At 45.4% G+C, this 20107-nt stretch overlaps 1 protein-coding gene and 2 pseudogenes across 9 annotated transcripts in view; 2 read left to right on the top strand and 1 right to left on the bottom strand.

Moving 5' to 3' along the window:
* ATAD2B (ATPase family AAA domain containing 2B) overlaps positions 1-20107 on the bottom strand; it is a 187176-nt gene that overhangs the window by 157400 nt on the left and 9669 nt on the right. The window lies entirely within an intron of this gene.
* On the top strand, positions 2151-2619 carry LOC129468169 (small ribosomal subunit protein uS15-like; annotated as a pseudogene).
* On the top strand, positions 13765-14051 carry LOC129468171 (metallothionein-1F-like; annotated as a pseudogene). The gene has a single exon (XR_008652552.2). The product of XR_008652552.2 is annotated as a metallothionein-1F-like (transcript).

The following is a 20107-nucleotide window of genomic DNA, read 5'->3' as shown; positions in this document are numbered from 1 at the left end:
TATAACTCAACCACCTTGGGCACATGTTCTCAGGACCTCTTGAGACTGTGTCTTGGTCCATGGCCACTCATATTTGGCTCAGAATAAATCTCTTTAAATATTTTACAGAGTTTGACTCTTTTTGTCAACAAGTATCTATAATCCTTTTTAATATGCTACCATATAGAAATATCTGTGGCCAGGCACAGTGGCTCACACATGAAATCCCAAAACTTTGGGAGGTCAAGGCAGGACGACTACTTGAGGCCAGGAGTGCCAGACCAGCCTGGGCAATGTAATGAGACCTTATCTCTACAAAAAATTTAAAAATAAAAATTAGTTAAGTCAGGCGCAGTGGCTCATGCCTGTAATCCCAGAAATTTGCGAGGCCGAGGCGGGTGGATCACCTGAGGTCAGGAGTTCGAGATCAGCCTGACCAACATGGTGAAACTCCATCTCTACTAAAAATACAAAATTAGCTAGGCATGGTGGCCCATGCCTGTAATCCCAGCTACTTGGGAGGCTGAGGCAGGAGAATTGCTTGAATCCGGGAGGCGGAGGTTTCAGTGAGCTGAGATCATGCCATTGCACTCCAGCCTGGGCAACAAGAGGGAAACTCTGTCTCAAAAGAATAATAATAATTAGTTGGGCATGGTGGTATGCACCAGTGGTCCCAGCTACTCAGCGAGGGTGAGGTGGGAGGATCGCTTGAGCACAGGAGGTCAAGCGTGCAGTGAGCTGTGATCACGCCAAGCCTGGGCGAAAGACCAAGACCCCATCTCAAAAAAAAAAAAAAAAAAAAGCCACAAGGCCATACTGGCACTAAAAGGCACAAAAGAAAAAATAATTGAAATTCAAATATGAGCATGTATATAAATAAGATGGTGTATTAGTTTTATAATACACCATCACTTATTAGGTTAAGTTCCCAATAAAAGCTAGCTAGCTACTTCCAAACTATATTCAGTACAGGGTGGAAAATCATTTAAGATATACTTCAATCTTATAACAATCCTTTGTCAGTCAACATACTATACTCAAATGAGTGTTTTTTTAATTTAGTCCTTTCATTTTTTTCTTTTTTCCTCTGAGATGGAGTCTCACTCTCTCACCCAAGCTGGAGTGCAGTGGCACAATCTCGGCTCACTGCAAGCTCTGCCTCCTGGGTTCAAGCGATTATCCTGCTTCAGCCTCCTGAGTAGCTGGGACTACAGGCACACGCCACCACGCCCAGCTAATTTTTGTATTTTTAGTAGAGACGGGGTTTCACCATGTTGGCCAGGCTGGTCTCGAACTCCTGACCTCGTGATCCGCCCACCTCGGCCTCCCAAAGTGCTGGGATTACAAGTGTGAGCCACCGCGCCCAGTAGTCCTTTCATTTCTAATACAGTTTTCTTACTTTTTTTTTTTTTTTTGAGACAGAGTCTAGCTCTGTCGCCCAGGCTGGAGTGCAGTGGTCTCGACTCACTGCAACTTCCACCTCCTGGTTCAAGCAATTCTCCTGCCTCAGCCTCCCAAGTAGCTGGGATTACAGGTACATACCACCACGCCCAGCTAATTTTTGTATTTTTAGTAGAGACAGCGTTTCACTGTGTTGGCCAGGCTGGTCTCGAACTCCTGACCTCGTGATCTGCCCGCCTCGGCCTCCCAAAGTGCTGGGATTAGAAGCATGAGCCACCGCGCCCAGCCTCTTACTTTTTATTTTATATTTTTATTATTTTATTTTATTTTATTTGAGACAGGGTCTCATTGCCAGGCTGTTCTCAAACTCCTGACCTAAAGAGATCCTCCCGCCTCGGCCCCGCAAAGTGCCGAGATTACAGGCATGAGCCACCACGCCTAGCTTTAGTTTTCTTTATACTAGCTCACCCATTCCAACCTGGGATATTTATAGACTCCCAAGGTTAAAGTGTGCATTAAAGGTCATCTAACTGAACTAGTAATCCAAGACATTCTTTATTCCAACTCTGGTCTGTGAACCAACAACATGGGCATCATCTATTTGGGAGCTCATTAGAAATGTAGAATCTCAGGCTCCACCCTCAGACCCACTGAATCAGAAACCATTTTTAAAAGATCCCCAGGTGATTCATGTGCACATCAGAGTTTGAAAAGCATTATTATACAACACATTCAAGACGTAGTCACTGGGCCACCTGACTGCCACCATCATGAGTTGCATGCGTGCTCCTGGGAAGGGCCTGTCTCAATCGGCTCTGCCCTATCACTGCAAGGTTCCCACTTGGCTGAAGCTGACATCTGATGACATGAAGGAGCAGACTTACAAACTGACCAAGAAGGGTCTGCCTCCCTTACAAATCAGTGTGATCCTGAGGCTCATATGGTGTTGCACAAGTATGTTTTGTGACAGGCAATACAATCTTAAGAATCCTTAAGTCCAAAAGACTTGCGCCTGATCTCCCTGAGGATCTCTACTGTTTAATTAAGCAAGCAGTTGCTATTCGAAAGCATCTTGACAAGAACAGAAAGGATAAGAATGCCAAATTCCATCTGATTCTGATAGACGAATTCACCCACTGGCTCGATATTATTAATATAAGACCAAGCAAATCTTCCCTCCCAATTGGAAATATGAGTCATCCACAGCCTCTGCCCTGGTTGCATAAGTTTGTCTATGTACTCAAGTAATAAAATGATTGTTTATTGAAAAAAAAGGAGTCACTGAGGAAGCAACATCATGTGTTTTAAGCTAGAGTATATCTGTGATACAGAAACTAGCACCTATAAACTACTATACCAATTTAGATAGCCCAGGCCAGCATTACTCCTTCCAATCAAATTTGTTTTTTTTGTTGTTGTTGTTGTTTTTTTTTTTTTTTTTTTGAGACAGAGTCTCGCTCTGTCGCCCAGGCTGGAGTGCAGTGGCGCGATCTCGGCTCACTGCAAGCTCCGCCTCCCGGGTTCACGCCATTATCCTGCCTCAGCCTCCTGAGTAGCTGGGACTACAGGCGCCCACCACCGCGCCTGGCTAATTTTTTTTTTGTATGTTTAGCAGAGACGGGGTTTCACCATATTACCCAGGATAGTCTCGATCTCCTGACCTCGTGATCCACCCGCCTCGGCCTCCCAAAGTGCTGGGATTACAGGCGTGAGCCATCACGCCCGGCCTTCTTCCAATCAAATTTGATCACTCACCTTCAAGACCTATCTCAGGACCCATTTTTTTTTTTCTTCATGAAATCTCCCTGAAGAATCTAACCTAAATTAAGCTTATCCCCGCTACTAGTTGCAGCCCTACTATACATTTGGGCACTTGATTATTTCAACTTAGCATCATATATTTATCATCTTTAAAGTGCCATGTCCAAGTCTTGAAATTCTAGCAAGATTTTAAGCTCCTGAATTATAAAAACATACCCTATTTTTTAAAATTCCACGATAACAAGGAAAAACAACAAACAACATTTCTGGAAATTTGTTCACAAATTATTAGTAGAAATTATTAGGGGCAAGAAAGGAGGGCTCATGGTGAATTAAGTTTGGGAAACAATGAGGTCCAAGGCTTTTTGCTGCGAAACTTCTAAGAGTATTATGATAACATGCAAAATAAATCTCTACAGATGGAATAAAGTATATAACATTTCACAGACTTATTTGATCAAGCTCTCTTTTTTCATGGAACATCTGCAGGTACTAGCTTCCCAAACATACTCTGGAAATAAGTACTACGTACCATTGAACTGAAGACAAAAAAAAAAAGTAAAATATTTGAATTTTTTAAATAATCCGAGTATATAGTTACTTGAATATCAATTTAAGTGAGTTTTGCACATTTATTTATTGGTCATTTGCATATTCTACTGGCTTTCAATTCCACTCAGAAGTATTTCTCAAACTGTTGTTTACATACTACCTGAATCAAAAATCACCTGCATTACTCATTAAAAATTACAACCTGCTGGACTGGAATCTCTGGAGGTGAAACGTTTTTAACGAGGGCTTCCAAATGATTCTTAGTACACAAAAGTCTGAGGATCTCTGGCATATAACATACTTTAGGTATAATACAAAGTACATCATCCTAACTGCTACAATGTACTGATATATTTACTTTTTTGTCACGGGAGGGTTTCAATCTTGATTTGGCTCTACGACAGAGAACTCAGAATAAAGAGGATTACCAAAGACTCCTTCCCTCCAAAGAAATCTGGGGATTTAAATAAAGCAAGCAACCACGATGTAAACAGGTACAAAATAATTACTTCAGAACCATTTAATTAACTTCAAGCTTTGGGAAAGCTTCTACCTACAAACCTGATGCTAACAATTCACCCTTAATAGGATGATCATAACGCTCAATCTTAACTTTTTCGTCTTCAAAGCATTTTACTAGCTAATGATAACCTAACCCTTTGAGAGAAGGCGTTACCAGTTTCATGACAAAGATATTTAAAAGATTATGCAATCTACCCACAGCCATTTAGCAATCTGTGTCAGAGTGATTATAATCCATGAGTAGGAAAAGTACCTCAGGCATAAGGGAAATAATTTCAGTTAACTAACGTTTATTGAGGACCTACTATGTACATAAGACATCGAAGGCAGTGGTAAAAAAGATGAATAAGAACTACCTGAGGCCAAGCACAGTGGCTCACACCTGTAATCCCAACATTTTGGGAGGCGCAGGCGAGAGGATCCTTGCGGCCAGGAGTTTGAAACCAGTCTGAGTAACACAGCAAAACCCGTCTCTTTTAAAAAAAAAATAAAATAAAACCTATTTGATGTAGACTTTAAAGGATGTTTTTGGCCGGGCATGGTGGCTCACGCCTGTAATCTTAACACTGAGAGGTTGAGGTGGGCGGATTGTTTGAGCTCAGGAGTTCAAGCTCAGCCTGGGCAAAATGGCAAGACCTTGTCTCTACAAAAATATAGAAAAATTAGCCAGGTGTGCTGGTCCACGCCTGCAGTCCCAGCTACTTGGGAGGCTGAAGTGGGAGAATCACCTGAGCCCCAGCAGTTGAGGTTGCAGTGAGCCATAATCGCGTCACTGCACTCCAGTCTGGGCAACAGAGCAAGACTCTGTCTCAAAAATAAATAAATAAATAAATGTTGTTTTCAAGTTTTCTATAGAAGTGGGAATATGTATTCTAACAACTTAATAATGGGACACATAAAATACCAGAACACAATCTAAGGATAACTTCCAAGAGAAGTATAATAATAATAATGTAAAATCCTACAGAAATTAATGAAAAGATATAGTCATCGCCACTTAAGCAACTTTTTTGTTTAATTCTAACCTCTCTGAATAGATAATTTTTAGGCCGGGCGCGGTGGCTCACGCTTGTAATCCCAGCACTTTGGGAGGCCGAGGCGGGCGGATCACGAGGTCAGGAGATCGAGACCACGGTAAAACCCCGTCTCTACTAAAAATACAAAAAATTAGCCGGGCGTGGTGGCGGGTGCCTGTAGTCCCAGCTACTCGGAGAGGCTGAGGCAGGAGAATGGCGTGAACCCGGGAGGCGGAGCTAGCAGTGAGCCGAGATCGCGCCACTGCACTCCAGCCTGGGTGATAGAGCGAGACTCCGTCTCAAAAAAAAAAAAAAGAATAGATAATTTTTTTTCAATTTGTAAGAACCATTTTCTTCTTGACTTTTACAGTCCCTTAAACCATACTCATCAGCTACCATAAATAGTGACTATTATTCTGTCATAAATCTTAAAAAGTGAGGCAAAAGAACTTGAGAATAACTAGAAATGAATAGATGTTGCTCTGGTTTTCAAGGAAGGCTTCATGCCCAGATCTAAATTTGTCAGAAATCTAAAAGCTGGATTTTAATCTAAAGAGAAAAAGAATGAGGACAAGTATAGCATTTAAAAATGAGAGATGTCGGGCCGGGCGCGGTGGCTCACGCTTGTAATCCCAGCACTTTGGGAGGCCGAGGCAGGCGGATCACGAGGTCAGGAGATCGAGACCACGGTGAAACCCCGTCTCTACTAAAAATACAAAAAATTAGCCGGGCGTGGTGGCGGGCGCCTGTAGTCCCAGCTACTCGGAGAGGCTGAGGCAGGAGAATGGCGTGAACCCGGGAGGCGGAGCTTGCAGTGAGCCGAGATCGCGCCACTGCACTCCAGCCTGGGCGACAGAGCGAGACTCCGTCTAAAAAAAAAAAAAAAAATGAGAGATGCATGGAAATAAGTGAATTAGCAGATCACGAGATTAAATCAAAACTTGATGACGGCCTCATTTAGAATTGGGAAAATCAGAAAGCAGAAATTTAGTCCAGAAAACAAAATAACTAGATTAGTGATATCAGTGCTGTATTCAAAATAAATACACTTAGGGCAGGTATAAAAAGTGCTTGTTGTTGTTGGTAGTGGTGGTGGTAGTGGTGATGGTAGTGGTGGTGGTGTGGGGAGCCAGGGAACAGGTGATGACGGGAGAAGTATAATGCTGAATTAAAATTGGAAAGTTAGTTTGGAATTATAGCCAGGAATCTAAGGAGAGGTCTATCAGGCTATGGGAAATACACCTCTGAGATGAAGTGAGTTAAGGAGCAGAGACAGATATGAAACATGGTCATAAAAAAAAATGATCATAGGTAATGTACAGAATATAAAAACAGAAGGGCAGAAGTCAAAACCTTAAAAAAATGCCTAATGAATGAGGATAAGCACAAGAGATGTCATAAAAATCAGAGACAAATATAGTCTCTCACTAAAACAAGAGGAGTTAAACTGCTCCAAAAAGACTTAACAGAAGAAAGCTGATAAACCTGAGGATGTGTAAGTAAGAGATCATTGTAACTTCTGACAGGGCAATGTCTGTGAAATGCAGGGTGGAAAACACTAGGTGAATAATGGAGCAAGTGGTCAGCAAGTACAAGTGATGACTACAGAGCTAGTCTTACAAAAGTGTCAGAATTAAAAAAGAAAGAATAGTTTAGAGTTGGAGGAAAGGATTTTCTTTCTTTTTGTTTTTTTTTAAGAAAAGACAACCTGGCTTCTTACAGAAAAAAGGGAACTGTAAGGGAGAATAAAACAAATTATTTAAAGAGTAAGTAAATGATGAGAGAAAAAGTCTCAAAGAGACAAAGAAAAAACAGAATAGGAACATTTTCCCCCAAGTTAGATCAGAAAATGTATGGGTGCAATCAAATCTTTTCCGATTTCCTTATAGGACAGGCTTTTTGTATACTTTTTTTTTTAACAAGTATTCCTGTTTTCTTTTCTTTTCTTTTTTTTTTTTATTAATTTTTTTTGCATACAAAAACAATAAACATTTTCTAAAAATACATACAAACAAAAAGATGCGTATCAAACATATTAGGAAGGTTGCACATGGGAAGTCGGGGAATAGAAATGGGGGTGGGAGTTAAAATAAATGAGAGAGGGACTTTATATGGGATCAGTGATAATAAGTGAATCCTCTATTTGACAAAGAAGAGGGAGAAGGAAGAGGAAGAAAAAGAAAGTGGGATAAAGGATCAGAAAGGGAGGAAAATAGAAAAAATTAGAGTATGACTCCAGGGTAGACCTGTTTTGTTGTCATTGAGTTGGTTGGTTGGTTTGTCTGTTGTATTCTTCATGTTTCGCCAAGTTGGCCAGACTGGTCTCGAACTCCTAGCCCGAAGTGATCAACCCGCCTCACCCCCCCAGAGTGCCGGGACCACAGGCGTGAGCCACCACGTCCAGCCCCCACATTGCTTCTGGCCTCCGTGGTAGACCTCCCAGACGGAGCGGCCAGGCAGAGGAGCTCCTCACTTCTACCCAGACACGGGGCGGCCGGGCAGAGCGGCTCCTCACTTCCCAGACGGGGCGGCCAGGCAGAGACGCTCCTCACTTCTTCCCAGACGATAGGTGGCCGGGCAGAAGCGCTCCTCACTTCCCAGACGATGGGCGGCCGGGCAGAGGCGCTCCTCACCTCCCAGATGATGGGTGGCCGGGCAGAGGCACTCCTCACTTCCCAGATGGGGCAGCCGGGCAGAGGCGCTCCTCACTTTCCAGACGACGGGTGGCCGGGCAGAGGCGCTCCTCACCTCCTAGACGACGGGTGGCCGGGCAGAGGCGCTCCTCACCTCCCAGACGATGGGTGGCCGGGCAGAGGCGCTCCTCACCTCCCAGACGGGGCGGCCGGGCAGAGGCGCTCCTCACTTCTTCCCAGACGGGGCGGCCGGGCAGAGGCGCTCCTCACTTCTTCCCGACGGGGCGGCCGGGAAGAGGCGCTCCTCACTTCTTCCCGGACGGGGTGGCCGGGCAGAGGCGCTCCTCACTTCTTCCCAGACGGGGCGGCCGGGCAGAGGCGCTCCTCACTTCCCAGACGGTGGGTGGCCGGGCAGAGGCGCTCCTCACTTCCCAGACGGTGGGTGGCCGGGCAGAGGCGCTCCTCACTTCCCAGACGGTGGGTGGCCGGGCAGAGGCGCTCCTCACTTCCCAGACGGTGGGTGGCCGGGCAGAGGCGCTCCTCACTTCCCAGACGGTGGGTGGCCGGTCAGAGGCGCTCCTCACTTCCCAGACGGGGCGGCCGGGCAGAGGCGCTCCTCACTTCCCAGACGGTGGGTGGCCGGGCAGAGGCGCTCCTCACTTCCCAGACGATGGGTGGCCGGGCAGAGGCGCTCCTCACTTCTTCCCGGACGGGGCGGCCGGGCAGAGGCGCTCCTCACTTCCCAGACGGGGCGCCCGGGCAGAGGCGCTCCTCATTTCTTCCCGGACGGGGCGCCCGGGCAGAGGCGCTCCTCATTTCTTCCCGGACGGGGCGGCCGGGCAGAGGCGCTCCTCACTTCCCAGACGGGGCGGCCGGGCAGAGGCGCTCCTCACTTCTTCCCGGACGGGACGGCCGGGCAGAGGCGCTCCTCACTTCTTCCCGGACGGGGCGGCCGGGCAGAGGCGCTCCTCACTTCCTCCCGGACGGGGCGGCCGGGCAGAGGCGCTCCTCACTTCCTCCCGGACGGGGCGGCCGGGCAGAGGCGCTCCTCACCTCCCAGGCGATGGGAGGCCAGGCAGAGGCGCTCCTCACTTTCCAGACGATGGGTGGCCGGGCAGAGGCGCTCCTCACTTCCCAGACGGGGCGGCCGGGCAGAGGCGCTCCTCACTTCCCAGACAGGGTGGCCGGGCAGAGGCGCTCCTCACTTCCCAGACGATGGGTGGCCGGGCAGAGGCGCTCCTCACTTCCCAGACGGGGCGGCCGGGCAGAGGCGCTCCTCACTTCCCAGACGGTGGGTGGCCGGGCAGAGGCGCTCCTCACTTCCCAGACGGTGGGTGGCCGGGCAGAGGCGCTCCTCACTTCCCAGACGGTGGGTGGCCGGGCAGAGGCGCTCCTCACTTCCCAGACGGGGCGGCCGGGCAGAGGCGTTCCTCACTTCCCAGACGGTGGGTGGCCGGGCAGAGGCGCTCCTCACTTCCCAGATGGGGCGGCCAGGCAGAGGTGCTCCTCACCTCCCAGACGGGGCGGCCGGGCAGAGGCGCTCCCCACCTTCCAGATGGGGCGGCGGCCGGGCAGGGGCTGCAATCCCAGCACCCTGGCAGGCCAAGGCAGGCGGCCGGGGGGTAGAGGCTGCCGCGAGGCCAGACCACGCCACCGCACTCCAGCCCGGGCAACACCGAGCACTGGGTGAGCGAGACTCCGTCTGTAGTCCCAGTACCTCGGGAGGCTGAGGCGGGCAGAGCACTCGGCGTCAGGAGCGGGCGACCAGCGTGGCCAAGATGGCGAACGCGTGCCTGCATCCAAAGGAGAAAAGGCAGGCAGCGGTGGCGGGCGCCGGCACTCCCAGGCAGTCCGCGGCGCGGGCAGCAGCAAGCCGAGTAGATAGTAGCCTGGGCCAGAGAGGGAAAGAAAGAAAGAAAGAAAGAAAGGAAGGAAGGAGGGAGGGAGGGAGGGAAGGAAGGAAGGAAGGAAGGAAGGAAGGAAGGAAGGAAGGAAGGAAGGGAGGGAGGAAGGGAAGGAAGGAATTCCTGTTTTCACAAGAAAGCTTAGAAGTGCAGTCAATTTCTTTTTCTTTCATTTATAAAAGGAATGCACGAGGCAGTGGTTACCATGACTGCAAAAAACAAAACTCTGCACTGCTATTTATTTATTTAGGGCCAACACTATTCTACAAAGTCCTGAAATGGCAAGCATATAAAATGTTCTAAATTTTCCTCAAATATTCCAAGAACAAGGGCTTACTAGTTTAGTATTTCTAAGAAATCATCAAGAAAGAATACAGAAAGAGAAAAAAATACATAGAAGTGACCTGTTAGTTCAGGAGATACAGAAAGATTAAAAAACAGTCTATAATAATTTAAAATGTACTTTTCTTCCACATAAAAATTTCTAAAAGGTAGTTTCTAAAAATCTGAAAATATTACATTATTTAAAATAAGAAAGACAATGTGGGTACTGAAAAATGCCACATGGTCAGTGCTAGCTCACATCTATAATCCCAACACTTTGGGAGGCTGAAATAAAAAGATCACTTGAGCCCATGAGTTCAAGAACAGCCTGGCCAACGAAGTAGACTCTGAGACTTGTCTCTACAAAAAGTTTAAAAATTAGCCATGCGTAGTGGCACATGCCTGTGGTCCCAGCTACTCAGGAAGCTGAGGGTAGGTGGATCGCTTGAGCCAGGGAGGTCAAGGCTGCAGTGAGCCATGATTACACCACTGCACTCCAGCTTGGGTGACAGAGTGAGACCCTGTTTCAAAAAAAGAAAAAGAAAAGAAAAGAAAAATGCCACAGACTTTGAAGTTGTACAGACAGGACCAATCTTACATTGCAGCACTACCACTATAACTCAGAAACTACTATTTACCTCATGAGATTGTTAGAAGAATCAAGGAGGTGGTATAAGTAACAAATTTTATACCTACTGTCTCACAGTAGATACAATCTCAAGTAAGAATACTTGTTTGGCTTTATAGAATTAATGTAACTTCATAAGCTTATTAATTACTTTCAATAATTCATTCCTTTCACAAACAAAATTTATTAAGTGCCTGTTTTTGTGTTAGATACTAAAGATACTTAGCGCTAAGGTAGTCCCTGCCTTTCATGGAAGTTAAAATTTAACACCTTAAATTAGCTGGTAAAGGTATAAGAAAATAGTGCTGAAAGTATTGGGGAATGGGGTGCAAATTGGTTTAGTCTCAGTGTAAAGCAATTTGAGAAAACCTATGAAAATTTAAAATACGCATTATCGTTTGACCCAGTAATTCCACTTTATCTATAAGAGAAAGGTCGGCTGGGCGCGGTGGCTCACACCTGTAATCCCGATACTTTGGGAAGCAGAGGCGGGCAGATCACTTGAGGTCAAGAGTTCAAGACTAGCCTCGCCAACATGGTGAAACCCTGTCTCTACCAAAAATACAAAAAAAAAATTGGCCGGGTTTGGTGGTGGGTGCCTGTAATCCCAGCTACTCAGGAGACTGAGACAGGAGAATCACTCGAACCTGGGAGGCGGAGGTTGCAGTGAGCCGAGATGGCACCACTGCACTCCAGCCTGGGCAAGAGAGGAAGACTCCGTCTCAAAAAAAAAAAAATGAAAGGTCATTTTCTGCTACACTATTTATGAAGTGAAAAGTATGGAGAAAACCTGTGTGCTAACCGGTTAAATATGTGGCAGTATAATGATACAAAGAAATATTAGAACTATCAGAAAGGCTCCTGGTCAACAGTGTGAGGAAAAAAAAGAAATATTAACCATCAAGAAAAATGAAATAAGCCAGATGTGGTGGCTCATACCTGTAATCCTGGCATTTTGGGAGACCCAAAGCATGGTGGTACGTGCCTGTAGTCCCAGCTACTCAGGAGGCTGAGGTGGGAGATCACTTGAGTCTAGGAGGTGAAGGCTGCAGTGAGCCATGACTGCACCACTGCACTCCAGCCTGGGTGACAAAGTGAGACATTGCCTCCAAATATATATATATACATACATATTATACATACACACATATTGCACATATACCTATGGGTACAACCTATGGGTTGTTTATATATGCATATGTGTGTGTCATATGTGTGTGACACACATATAAACCCACAGTACATGTGCAATGGTCAGAAGGATGTACAACAGCTTTAACAGTGGTTATCCCTCAGAAGAACAAACTGGAGAAATTAGGGGAACAGGGAAAAAGGCCCTTTTCTGTGTATGTACATATTATTTGAAATATTTATTTCATCATAATGTGTGGAAAATAAAACAAAGTAATATTTATTTCATACTTTTTAAGTAAGAATAAAATATTTTTCCAAAGAGCTGAGGTTGAGTCTTGCATAAGTTTGGGGGTTTTTTTTTTTTTTGGTTTTTAAGAGATGAGGTATCGCCAGGCTGGAGTGCAGTGGTATGATCATAACTCACTACAGCCTCAAACTCCTAGGCTCAAGTGACTCTCTCACCTTAGCTTCCCAAGTAGCTGAGACTACAGGCACACACGACCATACCAGGCTAATTTTTTGTTTTTTTTAATAGAGGTGAGGTCTCACTTTGCTTCCCAGACTGGTATCAAACTCCTGGCCTCAAGTGATCCTCTGACTTTGGCCTCCCAAAATGCTGGGAATACAGGTGTGAGCCACTGTATCCACTCTTGCATACTTTTTTTTTTTTTTTTTTTTTAGACAAGAGTTTTGTTCTTGTTGCCCAGGCTGGAGTGCAATGGCGCGATCCCAGCTCACTGCAACCTCCACCTCCTGGGTTCAAGTGATTCTCCTGCCTCAACCTCCCAAGGAGCTGGGATTACAAGCATGCACCACCACGCTCAGCTAATTTTGTATTTTTAGTACAGACGGGGTTTCTCCATGTTGGTCAGGCTGGTCTCAAACTCCCGACCTCAGGTGATCCACCTGCCTAGGCCTCCCAAAGTGCTGAGATTACAGGCGTGAGCCACTGTGCCCGGCCTGCATACTCTTTTATCTTCATTGTCTGGTCACTCAATTGCAGCAATTAAAGAAAGGCACTTTCATTTCCAGTTGAATTGCTACGAATTTTTTTTAAAGAGATAGTGTCGGCCGGGTGCAGTGGCTCGCACCTATAATCCCAGCAGTTTGGGAGGCCGAGGCAGGCGGATCACCTGAGGTCAGGAGTTTGAGACCAGCCTGACCAATATGATGAAAGGCTGTCTCTGCTAAAAATACAAAAATTAGCTGGGCGTGGGGGAGCACGCCTGTAGTTCCAGCTACTTGGGAGGCTGAGGTACAATAATCGCTTGAACCTAGGAGGCGGAGGTTGCAGTGAGCCGAGGTCACACCACTGCACTCCAGCCTGGGCAACAGAGCAAGACTCTGTCTCAAAAAAATATATAAGGTAAGAAGAGAGGAAGAACAGTGGAGGAGCATGTTAAAGAGTCTGTAGTAAAAGGTAACATAGGCTGGGCGTGGCAGCTCACACCTGTAATCCCAGCACTTTGGGAGGCCAAGGTGGGCAGATCATCTGAGGTCGGGAGTTCGAGACCAGCCTGACCAACATGGAGAAACCCCATCGCTACTAAAGATACAAAATTAGCCGGTCATAGTGGCGCATGCCTGTAATACCAGCTACTCGGGAGGCTGAGGCAGGAGAACTGCTTGAACCCAGGAGGCAGAGGTTGCAGTGAGCCCAGATTGTACCACTGCACTCCAGCCTGGGCAAAAAGAGTGAAACTTCGTCTAAAAAAAAAAAAAAAGAGGTAACAATTTTTTTTAAAGAAAAAATGAGAGTTAATTGGCTAGGCACAGTGGCTTACACCTGTAATCCCAGCACTTTGGGAGGCCAAGGTAGGCAGATCACTTGAGCCCAGGAGTTTGAGACCAGCTTGGCATCTGGGTGAAACCCCATCTCTACAAAAAATACAAAAAATTAGCCAGGCGTGACTACGCCTTCCACGTGCACCACTGCCTCTTCCCTTCTCGCTTGGGAACTCTAGTCTCGCCTCGGGTTGCAATGGACCCCAACTGCTCCTGCGCCGCTGGTGTCTCCTGCGCCTGCACTGCCTCCTTGCAAGTGCAAACAGTGCAAATGCACCTCCTGCAAGAAGAGCTGCTGCTCCTGCTGCCCTGTGGGCTGTGCCAAGTGTGCCCAGGGCTGCATCTGCAAAGGGGTGTCAGAGAAGTGCAGCTGCTGTGCCTGATGTCGGGACAGCCCTTCTCCCAAGTACAAATAGAGTGACCCGTAAAATTCAGGATTTTTTGTTTTTTGATACAATCTTGACCCATTTGCTACATTCCTTTTTTCTGTGAAATATGTGAACAATAATTAAACACTTAGACTTGAAAAAAAAAAAAATTAGCCAGGCGTAGTGGCACATGCTTGTAGTCCCAGCTACCTGGAAGGCTGAGGTGGGAGGATCACCTGAGCCCAGGAGGTCAAGGCTGCAGTGAGCCTTGATCGTGCCTCTTCACTCCAGCCTGGATGACAGGGTGAGATCTTATCCCAAAAAGAAACGAGAAGAAGAGAAAGAAGAGAGCAGAGGAGGGAGAGGGAGAGAGAGAGAGGGAGAGGGGCGAAGCAAAACTAATAAATACAAGTCTGAAGAACAATCACACATACACACACAAAGCAAAACGTATAACTTAAAACCAGCAGAAGGTCCAGGCACAGTGACTCATGCTTGTAATCCCAGCACTTTGGGAGGCCAAGGCAGGTGGATCACCTGAAGTCAGGAGTTCGAGGGCAGCCTGGCCAACATGGTGAAACCTCATCTCTACTAAAAATACAAAAATTAGCCAGGCGTGGTGGTGCATGCCTGTAACCCCAGCTACTCGGGAGACTGGGGCAGGAGAATCGTTCGAACCTGGGAGGCGGCGGTTGCAGTGAGCCAAGATCACACCATTGCATACTCCAGCCTGGGTGACAGAACAAGACTCCATCTCAAAAAAAAAAAAAAAAAAAAGTAGAAGATGCACAAATTTGACTTAGTGAATAACTATAATCCTACACCCCTAACTGCAGAATACATATTCTTTTCCAGTGTCCATGAAACATTTATCAAAATAACCATAAACAATGTGACAAAATAAGTCAGAACAAATTTCGAAAGACTGAAATCATATGCAGTATGTTCTCTGAGCACGATGGAAACAAGCTAGAAGTAATTAACAAAACTATAAACAGAAAATAGGCCGGGTACAGTGACTCTATACCTGTGATCCAAGCACTTAGGAAGGCCAAGGTGGGAGGATCGCTTGAGTCTAGGAATTTGAGGCCAGCCTGGGCAACAAAGGGAGATAACAAGACCCTCTCTAACAAAAAAAAATTTTCAGGCCGGGCGCGGTGGCTCACGCTTGTAATCCCAGCACTTTGGGAGGCCGAGGCGGGCGGATCACGAGGTCAGGAGATCGAGACCACGGTGAAACCCCGTCTCTACTAAAAATACAAAAAATTAGCCGGGCGTGGTGGCGGGCGCCTGTAGTCCCAGCTACTCGGAGAGGCTGAGGCAGGAGAATGGCATGAACCCGGGAGGCAGAGTTTGCAGTGAGCCGAGATTGTGCCACTGCACTCCAGCCTGGGTGACAGAGCAAGACTCCGTCTCAAAAAAAAAAAAAAAAAAAATTTCTAATTACCCAGGCCTGGTGGCACACACCTGTAGTCCTAACTACTTGGGAGGCTGAGACAGAAGGATCACTTGAGTCCAGGAGTTCAAGGCTACAGTGGGCTACGATCATGCCACTGTACTCCAGCCTGGGTGAGAGAGTGAGACCCTATCTCAGAAAAAAACGAAAGGAAAAGAAATGCCCAACTGTTTGGAAAGTAAGCAACATACTTCTAGATAACCAATGGATGAAAGAAGAAAGCAAAAAGGAAATTAAAATCTATTCTAAAATAAAAATTTACTTAAAAAAATACATCAGAATTTGAAAAACAACAAAAATAATTTCAACAACAAATATTAGGTAGAATCTTAATATGGGGCCAGGCACAGTGGTTCTCATCTGTAATCCCAGCACTTTGGGAGGCCGAAGTAGATGGATCACCTGAGGTCAAGAGTTCAAGACCAGCCTGGCCAACACAGTGAAACCCCCATCCCTACTAAAAATACAAAAATTAGCCAGGCATGCATGCTGGCCCATGCCTGTAATTTCAGCTACTCGGGAGGCTGAGACAGAAGAATCACTGGAAACCAGGAGACGCAGGTTGCAGTGAGCCGAGATGGAGCCACTGCACTCTAACCTGGGTGACAGAGCAAGAATCTGTCTCAAAAATAAATAAATACATAAAAAATAAAAAGAATCTTAATATGGAACAAGAGATTTTTGAGTATCTGACTAATCAATAAGTTCACATTATATCCCATCTCTTAATGTTTTCCATCATACATTTTTATTTTTCTTTTTTTTTTTTTTTTTGAGACAGAGTCTCGCTCTTTCACCCAGGCTGGAGTGCAGTGGTGCGATCTCGGCTCACTGCAGGCTCCACCCCCCGGGGTTCACGCCATTCTCCTGCCTCAGCCTCCCGCGTAGCTGGGACTACAGGCGCCTGCCACCTCGCCCGGCTAATTTTTTGTATTTTTAGTAGAGACGGGGTTTCACCGTGTTAGCCAGGATGGTCTCGATCTCCTGACCTCGTGATCCGCCCGCCTCGGCCTCCCAAAGTGCTGGGATTACAGGCGTGAGCCACCGCGCCCGGCCACATTTTTATTTTTCTATATCTAACAGAAAATATACATTTTTCCCCAGCACACAATAAACATTTACCAAAACTGACAATATATTAGGCCACTAAGAAAGCATCCAATCCTACAACAGAAATATACAAACTATGTTAAGTGAGAGATGTTCCATGCTGTTAGACATGCTAACAATTTGAAGGTGTCAACTCTCTACAGATTAATCCATGAATTCAGTATATTACTAATCAAAATTCTAGTTGGGGCCAGGCACGGTGGCTCACTCACGCCTGTAATCCCAGCACTTTGGGAGGCCAAGGTGGGGAGATCACTTGAGGTCAGGAGTTCGAGACCAGCCTGGCCAATATGGTGAAACCCCATCTCTACTAAAAATACAAAAATTAGCTGGGTGTGGGTGCGCATGCCTGTAATCCCAGCTACTTGGGAGGCTGAAGCAGGAGACTCACTTTAACCTGCAAGGTGGAGGCTGCAGTGAGCTGAGATCACACCACTGCACTCCAGGCTGGGCAACAAAGCGAGACTCTCTCGAGAAAAAAAAGAAAATTCTAAGGCCAGGCACGGTGGCTCACACTTGTAATCCCAGCACTTTGGGAGGCCGAGGCGGGCAGATCACGAGGTCAGGAGATCGAGACCACTGTGAAACCCCGTCTCTACTAAAAATACAAAAAATTAGCCAGGTGTGGTGGTGGGCGCCTGTAGTCCCAGCTACTCGGAGAGGCTGAGGCAGGAGAATGGTGTGAACCTGGGAGGCGGAGCTTGCAGTGAGCCGAGATCGCGCCACTGCACTCCAGCCTGGGCGACAGGGCAAGACTCCGTCTCAAAAAAAAAAAAAGAAAATTCTAGTTGGATCTTCTGAGTAACTCTATAATCTCAATTGAAATTAAAATTGAAAAACAACCCCCAAACATCTAAGTCAACCTTGAAAAATAATAAAAAGTAGAAACTTGTCCTTTAAGATATTAAAACATAACTCAAAACCATAGTATGAAAAATAGTATTGGCCTGGTAGAACGGTTCATGTCTGTAATCCCAACACTCTGGGAGGCTGAAGCGAGAGGATTGCTTGAGCCTAGGTAGTCGAGGCTTCAGTGAGCTGTGATCACGCCAGGGCACTCACGCCTGGGTGACAGAGCAGGACTCTGGTCAAAAAAAACCACACCAGTATGGGCCAGGCATGGTGGCTTACACCTGTAATCTCAACACTTCACGAGGCCAGGGCAGGAGTTCAAGACCACCTGGGCAACACAGCAATAACCCTGTCTCTACAAAAAATTTAAAAAAACAAAAAAAAAAGTATAGTATTGCCATAAGCAAAAACAGACCAACAGAAAAGAACAGAGAGATCAGAACAACATACATGAGAACTTAATGTATTACAAAGTGGCACCACAAAGGACAGGTTGTCTAGTAGAATGAACAAAATGAATCAAAGACCTAAATAGTAGATATATATGTGTGTGTACAAAGTCACAATGTAAACAGTATCCTTTAGTGTGGGACCAAAAAAAGTCAAAAGTCACGAATCTCTAATTACTCTTGAAAAATAGTAATAAAATAGCAACTCCAGTAGAAAATAGTGAAATGGGCAAAAACAAATCTTAACAGGCATTTTAGAGAGGAGGAAAGCAAAAAAAAGTTAGTATGGAAATAAAGAGTTACCCAAACTCATTAGTAGCTAAAGAAAGGCTATTAAAAAGGTAGCTCATGCCAAATATTGGCAGGGAAGTGGAGATACAAGAACTCTCGGCCGCGCGCGGTGGCTCACACCTGTAATCCCAGCACTTTGGGAGGCCGAGGCGGGCAGCTCACGAGGTCAGGAGATCGAGACCATCCTGGCTAACACAGGGAAACCCCGTCTCTACTAAAAATACAAAAAAAAAAATTAGCCGGGCGAGGTGGCAGGCATCTGTAGTCCCAGCTACTCAGGAGGCTGAGGCAGGAGAATGGAGTGAACCCCGGGGGGCGGAGCCTGCAGTGAGCCGAGATCGCGCCACTGCACTCCAGCCTGGGCGACAGCGAGACTCCGTCTCCAAAAAAAAAAAAAAAGCTAAAACCCTTACATAACTTATTTGGAGGTTATGATTCATCATCATCATGGATACTTATAAACTAATTACATTAATAAGTAAAATTTTAACATAATTTTATACCTTCTGTTACAATCTCAACCTAAGATCTCTTACAGACGAATTCTTCCAAAAGTACATAATGCCCAAACATAAAGAGTTAAAATCCAAAGAGTCAGTATTCCGCACAGTTATAAAATAGGAAATAGTTTTAGGTTAGGCTAAAAGAGTTCACTATTCTTTCATTATCTTTTCAAGGGTCAAATTTATTCCATAACTGATTAATCTTCACCACGTTTAGAGGAAAAAGTTTCCTAACACTAAAAGTTTTAAATAACAAATCAAAGTTTTAATCCAAGAAGCTTAATTTTCCACATTTCTCTGCAATTAGATTCTACCAAAAACAAAACACAATGGTTGACAATTTTTTTAACCAACTTCTAAATTTGTCCAAAAATAATGGCTGACAAGTTTTTAAAGTAATTTCTAAATTCAAGTCCAAAAATATCAGACGACTCCAATCATCCTCTCTAATACTCCAAACCCTAATCACAAAACCAGATCTTAGTACAGTCACTAACCACATAATATGCAAGAAAGTTGTCTGGCACATAAGAATAATTCCCTCTAACCACAGGTTTCTGCCAAATCTCTAAAATAATATCCTATTTCTTCACTTAATTCTAAATTTGCCACAAAAATGTAGTGTTAGAGACCTTAAAGGCCCAAAAGCAGACAAGAACGGGTATAAACTTCAGATATAATGATTAAACAAAAGTAATTTTAGGGTGCTTTTGGCCCCTCTCTAAAACCCACACAGGAAGTGAGCCTGGAAACAGTAGCCCCTAGGGAGGCTGCTAAATCACCTAAACAAATGTAGATGAAAGGGCACTAGACCTGAGGGAAGGGCTATTTTTTTATAGCATGTATTTGTCTCCTCCACTAGACTTTAAATACATACCATGAACCAGGGACTGTGTTTTATTCTCCACCTGCTTTCACCCCAAACACAATGCTAGATTCTTGGGATTCAGACAAGCATAATGATACAACTCCAGGAGTGCCATTCACATAGACTACAGCGTGAATGGTGCTTCCTGGACTTCTATGATTTTGCAACTCAAAAAGAGCCAAAAATGTTTGCCCACATGGCACTTACATTTTAGTGTAGTAGCTGCTTGATATTTACTGAATGAATGAATGAATGAACGAACAAAGGAACAAGCAAGCCTCACCATCAAAAACTAGGCTCTGGATTACCTCCAAATTTCTGTCTGGCAAGACTAGAGAATATACTTTCTGGGTATTTTAAGCACCATTCCTTTCAAGATTCCAATTTGGGTCCTAGAATACAGATATAAACTAACAATGCTAAAGATGTTTAATTTACTAATGCAAATCTTCATATATAAATATGCTATATAATGTCTTTTCAAGAAACATTTTTTCAAATGGAAAACACTTTACTCCCCCTAGAGATAGTTTCCCAGAGCATAAAAGCAAATGTATACACTGTAAATTAA

Source organism: Symphalangus syndactylus, chromosome 18, assembly GCF_028878055.3.
Source record: "Symphalangus syndactylus isolate Jambi chromosome 18, NHGRI_mSymSyn1-v2.1_pri, whole genome shotgun sequence".
Classification (NCBI taxonomy): Eukaryota; Metazoa; Chordata; class Mammalia; order Primates; family Hylobatidae; genus Symphalangus; species Symphalangus syndactylus.
Note: the sequence above shows the minus strand (reverse complement) of the source record. Positions and strands in the feature narration are given on the sequence as shown.